The sequence below is a fragment of the Somniosus microcephalus genome, chromosome 16 (genome assembly GCF_052327205.1).
Source record: "Somniosus microcephalus isolate GS21.2 chromosome 16, FLI_Smic_1.0, whole genome shotgun sequence".
NCBI lineage: Eukaryota > Metazoa > Chordata > Chondrichthyes > Squaliformes > Somniosidae > Somniosus > Somniosus microcephalus.
The window spans coordinates 93,767,236-93,776,370 of NC_141002.1; positions in this window are offsets into that span (position 1 = coordinate 93,767,236).

Consider the following 9,135-nt stretch of genomic DNA (forward strand, 5'->3'; position numbering starts at 1 on the left):
AGGACCGGGTTCACTGTTACCTTAAAGTCCCCACAGATGCGAACCTTCCATGGTTCCCCAGGCGTGCTGCTCATCGACTTTTTCATCACAGGGACGATGGGTGTAGCCCACTCGCTCCAGTTTACCTTGGACAGTACACCTGAACGTTCCAGACTCTCCAGCTCTGCTTCGACGGCTGGCCTTAAAAAATTTTGGGCTTGCGTTTTCTTCAATTTTAATCATTGCTGTCATGCCTTTTAGTGTTCCGAGTCCTTGCTGGAACACTTCTTTTGCGTCAGTTAGGATCTTTGACAGTCGCCCAGGTGTGACGTCGTCATCCTTTTTGTCAGCCACAGTCAGTGCCTGTATGGAATGCCAATCCAGTTGTATTTTCCGGATCCATTCACGTCCCAGTAATGGTGGTCCTCCATCTTGCAATACATACAGGTCTAGTTTTGGTGTTTCCTTACCGTTATATATAACGGTCACCCTTACTTTTCCTTTGGGGTAGACTTTTTGCCCCGTGTACGTCTTCAAAATAATTTTTGTGTCTCTCAAGGGTATGTGTGAGAATAGCCGCTCGTAGTCCCGTCGGTTTATGACTGTTAGGGCTGATCCTGTGTCCAATTCCATCTTTACCTGGACTCCTGCTAACTTGAGAGTGACCCAAATGGTTCGGTGATCCTCCATTGTGATCACATTATGTAGTTTCAGACAACTCAGTTCCCTGCTTTCGGAGTCGATATCACTCTTTTGTTCGTCTGAACTATTCTCCGTCATCTTATGTACCTTCTTGTACTTTCCTTTGGTAGGTTTCTTATTGCTGGTTTTCTTTCCCGACCTGCAGACTCGTGCTATGTGTCTTACTTTTCCACACTGTCTGCACACTTTGGCCTAGAAATTGGGTTTTGGCGCAGCCAGGGCTTTAGCGCCGGAAGTTAGTGCCGGCGCTAAGTCCCCCTGCGCGCGCCAAAAATTCAGTAGCGCTGCGCCCAAACGGCTGCCGGCGCTACTGGAGGGTTTCAGCGCCTCCCAATGGGCGCTACCTGCCCCATTGCGGCACTGTTCCGGCGCTGCGGCGCCCGATGCGGTGCGGCAGGCTGGGGAAGTGCAGGCCTCCTCCTTCCGTTAAGGAGGAGCTGCCTGCACCCGACCGCTGGCCGTTGATGGCTGAATAAAAATGAGCCCGGCACCTCGGAGAAGTGCCGGGCTCGCGGCCCACACGCATCTGTGCCGCGGGGGGGTCTTGGAGGAGTCCGGGGAGGGAGGTGCGGGCAGGCGGCCGCCGGGGAAGCGGCCGGCCGCCGCGCGACCTTAATGCGCCGGTGCTAACTTCAGCAAGGCACCTTTTACAGAACGTTGCTTGCGGCTGCCACGGGCGAGGCGGCCGCAACTCAATTTCGGAGTTCGGGCGGGTTACCACGGCAACCGGGACGCTGCGCACACCGATGACGTCATCGGTGCCGGCGCAGCGCTACCGGTGCAACGCCGCTTTAGGGCCCCACTCAATTTTTCAAATGGCCATAACTCTGGCGCTAGTCCCTCTAGCGCCTCAAAAGCGGCGCTAAGGCTAGTGAATTTCTAGGCCTTTGTCTTTAAACCAGCAATCATTCTGGTCGTGTGTTGTTCTGCCGCAGCGATAGCACTTCTTTGTTCCATATGACATTTCGTTTGTGCCATATTCTTGCGGTCTCTGTTGTATCTCTGCAGCGCCCCGTGCTGCTGCTTCATATGATACCGCAATGCTGAAAGCCTTTTCCAGCGTAAGGTCCTTTTCAGATAAAAGCCGTTTCTGGGTTCCTTCACTTTGAAGCCCACACACAAACTTGTCCCTTAAGGTATCTGCCAGTCCCGCTCCAAACTGGCAGTGTTTCGATAGTTTGCGCAGTTCTGTTAAATAATCAGCATTGCTTTCATCCTTATGCTGGTTCCATTTGTGAAACTTGAATCTTTCTGCTATCAGCAGCGGTGTGGGGTTTAAATGTTCCTTTAGTATCGTTACTATGTCTTCAAAACTCTTTTCCATTGGCTTCATTGGGGTTACTAGATTTCGTAATAAACCATACGTCTTTGCACCCATTAAATTTAACAATACCGACGCTTTCTTGTCATCTGACACCTCATTTGCCTTGCAGTACACCTCTATTCGTTCAACATATGTAGTCCAATCTTCGACTTCATTGTCAAATGCGGTGATACTGCCACTCTTCGGCATTTTGGGTGTGGTTTAAAATGGCGGCTCCAAATGGCTTAAAATGGTGTCTCCCGCGCTTTCCTTCCTCCCCCACTGCTGCCAACCCTGCTCCCGGCGGTTCTCGTGGCAATGGCGGCGCCCTGTAGGTTTCGCGCACTTCTCCTACGCTGCTGCCAACGCCGCTCTCGGCGGTCCTCGTGGCAATGGCGGCGCCTCGCAGGTTTCTGCGCGTCTTTCTCTCCCTCTCTCCGACGCTGCTCGGCCCCTGAACACCGGCTGCGCCCTGTGCGCTCTGCCCTCTCTCTCTCTCCCCCGTCGACGCTGCTCGGCCCTTTGCTGTGCCGCTCGGTCGGGCTCTAGCCCGCCGCTGTCCGGGAAGGGTCTGCGCACTACCTGTTGCCAGCCCGTTTCGCTGGACCACCTCGACTGGAAAGCCAAGCCTGGCTCTCGACAGCCTCCCCCGCAATTCTCGAGTCTCTGCTGGATGACTGGGTGGTTGCCCGTGGTCGACGCCCAAGTCTCTGGCCTTGACCTCCAATCCACTGATCTCCAGGAACGAATCCCCGGGAGGTGATGCAGAGTTGCAGGTAGGTTCGAACCTGCCTCGTCGCCAATGTTGCGTCCGTGTATAATAAGACACAGACTGCGGAGAACGGTACAACAGGTGTTTACTCAACGTGGCTCACACTGCAACTGATCTGTACAGATTACTACTCAGTGCTATATACAGGTGTGGTCACTGCCGGTACTGCAGTATACATGCGCTGTAAAAGATAGTTCCTCCATTAAAGGTACATACATTACACTTTCCTCACCACCTTTTTCTGACATCATCGACTCTTTGCTTGCTTACAGTTCCACAGCCATTAGTCACCATCCAGTACTGCCTCTAAGTGGCTATCCTTCATAAGTGAGCCTGTACAGTACAGTAAGTGTTGGCAGATTACTAGACTACTGGAGAATTCATACTGTAGGATAGAGTGTACCTGTAGGATTTAGTAAACATTATTAAGATTCTATAACCATTTTTAAATAACTATAATATGTGAAATTGTATGTTTAAAAACCTAAAAAGCCTGTATAAAATGGTGAATGGCTAAGAAGTAAAGTATGATGGTAAAACCTAATATCCCTTATCGCTGAAGTTTCAGACCAGGCTCGATAATGGGCTATGGGAAAGGCAAAAGACCTCTGTCGTAATTCATGGGAATGTGAAAGTTCTCCGAGAAAAGCTCACGGCAGAAAAAGGGAGGAAACCATAGACCGTACTTGTGAAGGTCAGAATGGTGAGATAGCCCAAGCAGCTGCAAATTGCTATGTATTTTTGAAAGGGGAAAAAAAGGTGTAAAGGAACAGCTATTGAACACTGAAAGCATCGCAAAACCAGAGGATGAGAAGCTTCAGTCAACAGAACACAGCAAAAGAATAAAGAGACCGCGCCCCAGTCAGTTGGAAGGAACGCCGGGGTTCGATGAACAAACTGCAACTATCTTCTTGTTAAGAGTTACTTCTTTGTAATGGATGTTTAATGCTTAATAAACCTGTTTTACTGATACACAATATACCTGGACCCAGAGTGGTTTGTGTAGTCACGGACTGTTTTACTGATACACAATATACCTGGACCCAGAGTGGTTTGTGTAGTCACGGACTGTTTTACTGATACACAATATACCTGAACCCAGAGTGGATTGTGTAGTCACGGACTGTTTTACTGATACACAATATACCTGATCCCAGAGTGGTTTGTGTAGTCATGGACTGTTTTACTGATACACAATATACCTGGACCCAGAGTGGTTTGTGTAATCACGGACTGTTTTACTGATACACAATATACCTGGACCCAGAGTGGTTTGTGTAGTCACGGACTGTTTTACTGATACACAATATACCTGTACCCAGAGTGGTTTGTGTAGTCACGGACTGTTTTACTGATACACAATATACCTGGACCCAGAGTGGATTGTGTAGTCACGGACTGTTTTACTGATACACAATATACCTGGACCCAGAGTGGTTTGTGTAGTCACGGACTGTTTTACTGATACACAATATACCTGGACCCAGAGTGGTTTGTGTAGTCACGGACTGTTTTACTGATACACAATAAACCTGGACCCAGAGTGGTTTGTGTAATCACGGACTGTTTTACTGATACACAATATACCTGGACCCAGAGTGGTTTGTGTAGTCACGGACTGTTTTACTGATACACAATATACCTGTACCCGGAGTGGTTTGTGTAGTCACGGACTGTTTTACTGATACACAATATACCTGTACCCAGAGTGGATTGTGTAGTCACGGACTGTTTTACTGATACACAATATACCTGGACCCAGAGTGGTTTGTGTAGTCACGGACTGTTTTACTGATACACAATATACCTGGACCCGGAGTGGATTGTGTAGTCACGGACTGTTTTACTGATACACAATATACCTGGACCCAGAGTGGTTTGTGTAGTCACGGACTGTTTTACTGATACACAATATACCTGGACCCGGAGTGGTTTGTGTAGTCACGGACTGTTTTACTGATACACAATATACCTGGACCCAGAGTGGTTTGTGTAGTCACGGACTGTTTTACTGATACACAATATACCTGGACCCGGAGTGGTTTGTGTAGTCACGGACTGTTTTACTGATACACAATATACCTGGACCCGGAGTGGTTTGTGTAGTCACGGACTGTTTTACTGATACACAATATACCTGGACCCGGAGTGGATTGTGTAGTCATGGACAAATTATTATAAAGAGGTTTCGAAAGCTGCAACACTTGTGTTGAGTCTGGCTGGTTCCGCCCCTTGATTTTTTTTTTTTAAAGTTTTGCTTGTATCTCTGGTATTTTATCCTCACCCTCTTCTGTGAAGGCCGATGATGGACTTCAGTTATGTAGAGAGACTGGAGAAACTGGGATTGTTCTCCTTTTAGCAAAGAGAGTTTAAGGGGAGATTTAACAGTGCTGTTCAAAATTATGAGAGGCTTTGATAAGGTAGCTGGGGGGGAAACTCTTTCCACTGGCAGGAGGGTCAGTAACCAGAGGACACAGATTTAAAATATTTGGAAAAAACGCCAGGGGGAGATGAGAATTGTTTTTACACAATGAGTTGTTATGATCATTGAAACTTATAAAATTCTAACAGGACCAGACAGACTAGATGCAGGAAGGATGTTCCCGATGGCGGGGGAGTCCAGAACCAGAGGCCACAGTCTAAGGATAAGGGGTAAGCCATTTAGGACTGAGATGAGGAGGAATTTCTTCACCCAGAGAGTGGTGAACCTGTGGAATTCTCTGCCACACAGGGCAGTTGAGGCCAATTCATTAAATATATTCAAGAAGGAGTTGGATATATTTCTTGAGGCTAAAGGGATCAAGGGATATGGGGAGAAGGCAGGGACAGGGTACTGAGTTTGGATGATCAGCCCTGATCTCATTAAATGGCGGAGCGGGCTCGAGGGGCCGCATGGAATGCCGAATGGAATGCGCTGCCTGAAAGGGTGCTATAAGCAGATTCAATAGTAACTTTCAAAAGAAAATTAGATACAGTCTAAAGATGTGCGGGTTAGGTTGATTGGCTATGATAAATTGACCCTTAGTGTTAGGGGGATTAAATATGTGGGGTTACGGGGATAGGGTGGGATATGCGTTGGTGTAGGGGTTACGGGGATCGGGTGGGATATGTGTCGGTGCAGGCTCGATGGGCCGAAATGGCCTCTATCTGCACTGTGGCGTTTCTGTGATTCTGTGATATACTTAAAAAGGAAAAAAATTGCAGGGCTATGGGGAAAGAGCAGGGGGGAGTGGGACTAATTGGAGAGCTCTTTCAAAGAGCCGGCACAGGCACGATGGGCCGAATGGCCTCCTTCTGTGCTGTATAATTCTATGAATTTAATCTTGCCCTTATCGGGGGTCACTGGATACATATCAGCAGCAAGAGCCCTGGTCAGTTTTTCCCTACTTAAAGCTAATTGAACTGCCCCCTCTTCTTTAGAGCCACACTGGCTGAATTTAGCTAACTCGCCCCAGACTGGGATCCACCCTTCTGGTCTGCATAGCTCAGCTAAGCCATCAGAGAAACCTTAAACTGAAAGTCACAAAAATTGTTATAATTACGTCTGCTATGTAATGTGCTTTGTTTATATTTTGCTTAATAAAGCCTTATATTAAAATTGTGGGAGGAAAAATTACAAAACTATGCTTACTTTTAATGTAACGCTTAATGAAATGTAATGTTACGCTTACTTTTTGTCAAAGAAAGACTTGCATTTATATAGCGCCTTTCATGGCCACCAAACATCCCAAAGCACTTTACAGCCAATGAAGTAATTTTTTTAAGTGCAGTCACTGTTGTAATGGAGGAAACGTGGCAGCCAATTTGCGCACAGCAAGCTCCCACAAACCGCAATGTGATAATGACCTGATGATCTGTTTTTTAGTGTTAGATGTTGATTGAGAGATAAATATTGGCCAGGACACCGGGGAGAACCCCCCTGCTCTTCTTCGAAATAGTGCCATTGGATCTTTTACGTCCACCCGAGAGAGCAGACAGGACTTCGGTTTAACATCTCGTCCGAAAGATGGCCCCTCCGACAGTGCAGCTCTCCCTCAGCCCTGCACTAGAGTGTCAGCCTAAATTTTTGTGTTCAAGGGACTTCAACCTTCTGACTCCGAAGCAAGGCTGCTACCCACTGAGCCACAGCTGACACTGGTGGAAAACATCAATTTGATTTCTTGAAATATTATGTCAAATAATACGGGCATTTAACCAAGTCACGTTGATTTTTATTGCACTCCAAATTAAATTTTGTTAATTTTGTGCATTTATTTTTTTCCTCATACTGCAGCTCCACGATGGGGATTCGGAGGGGTGGGGTTGGTAATGTCTGAGAGGCGCAGCTCCGCGCTGGGGGCACAGAGAGGGCGGGGGAGGGAGGCCTTGTGGTGCAGCTCCGTGCTGGGGACACAGAGAAGGAGGGAGCATGGGCGGGTGTCCTGGACACGGAGCTCCATGGTGGGGAGTCAGAGGGAGGCAAGCAAGGGTCATGGGAGCGCAGCTCTCGGGGCGGGTGTGTCTCGATGAGGGGAGGATGAGCCGTCTCCATGGAAACGGCCGAGGCCGCCGAGAGAGAGGCCTGGACTTACAATTAGGGCTCTGAGGCCTGGACTTACAATTGGGGCTCTGAGGCCTGAGTGGGTCCTGGGGAACCGCGAAGGGAGGGAGGGCGGGCCGTCTCCATGGAAACGCCCGAGGAAGCGGGGCGCTGAGGGAGGGGTGGGGGGAGTGAAGGAGGGAGGGGTGGGGGGAGTGAAGGAGGGAGGGGTGGGGGGAGTGAAGGAAGGAGGGAGGGGTGGGGGGAGTGAAGGAAGGAGGGAGGGGTGGGGGGAGTGAAGGAAGGAGGGAAGGGTGGGGGGAGTGAAGGAAGGAGGGAAGGGTGGGGGGAGTGAAAGAAGGAGGGAAGGGTGGGGGGAGTGAAGTAGGGAGGGGTGGGGGGAGTGAAGGAAGGAGGGAAGGGTGTGGGGAGTGAAGGAGGGGGGGGAGGGGTGAGGGAAGGGAGGGGTGAGGGAAGGGGGGGTGGGGGAAGTGAAGGAGGGAGGGGTGGGGGAGTGAAGGGTGGGGGAGTGAAGGATGGGGGAGTGAAGGATGGGGGGAGTGAAGGAGGGAGGGGTGGGGAGTGTAGGAGGGTGGGGTGGGGGATGAAGGGGGAGGGGTGGGGGAGTGAAGGGGAGGGGTGGGGGAGTGAAGGGGCGGGGTGGGGGGAGGGGAGTGAAGGGGGTGGGGGGAGTGAAGGGGGAGGGGTAGGGGGAGTGAAGGGGGAGGGGTGGGGAGTGAAGGGGAGGGGTGTGGGGAGGGGAGTGATGAAGGGGGGTGGGGAGTGGAGGGAGTGAGGGGGTGGTGGTGGGTGGGAGTGAGGGGGGGTGGGGGGTGTGGATGTGAAGGTGGGAGGGGTGGGGGAGTGGAGGAGGGAGGGGTGGGGTGAGTGGTGGAGGAGGGGTGGGGGTGTGAGGGGGGGGGGTGGGGGGAGGTGGGAGGGTGGGGTGGGGGGTGGGGGTGGGTGGGGGAGGTGGTGGGGGTGGGGTGGGGTGGGGTGGGGGTGGGGTTGGGGGAGGTGGTGGGGGAGGGGGGGTGTGATGGGGTGGGGGTGGGGGGGTAGGGGGTGGGTGGGGGGTGGGGTGGTGGGGTGTGGGGGTGGGGGGTGTGGTGGGGGTGGTGGGGGGTGGGGGTGGGTGTGGTGGGGGGGGTGGGGGTGGGTTGGGGGTGGGGTGGGTGGGGTGGGGGGGGGGGTGGGTGTGTTGGGGGGGGGGTGGGTGGTGTTGGGGTGGGGTGGGGGGGTTGGTGGGGGTGGGGGGTGGGTGGTGGGGGGGGGGGTGGGGGGTGGGTGGTGGGGTGGGGGGGGGTTGGTGGGTGGGGGGGGGGTGGGTTGGGGGGGGGGGGGGTGGTGGGGTGGGGGGGGGGGGTTGGGGGGTGGGGGGTGGGGGTGGTGTGGGGGGGGGGTGGTTGGGGGTGGGGGGGGGGGGGTTGGTGGGTGGGGGGGTGTGGTGGGGTGGGGGGTGGGGGGGTGGGGGGGTGGGTGGGGTGGGTGGGGGTGTGGGTGGTGTGGGGGTGGGGGGGGGTTGGGTGGTGTGGGGGGGGGGTGGGGGGGGTTGGGTGGGTGTGGGGGTTGGTGGGGGGGGGTGGGGGGGTGGTGGGGGGTGGGGGTGTGGTGGGTGGGGGGGTGGGGGGTGGGGGGGTGGGGTGGTGGGTGGGGGGGTGGGGGGTGGGGGTGGGGGGGGGGGGGTGTGGGTGGGGGGTGGGGTGTGGGGTGGGGGTGTGGGGTGGGTTGAGGAGAGATTATTATTATTAGTGGTGTGGTTTTGGTGTTGGGTGAAGAATAGAGAAGATGAAAGAAAATGAGAAAAGATAGAAGATTAAAAAGAAAATGAAAAGATAAATAAAAATAGAAAGATTAGAA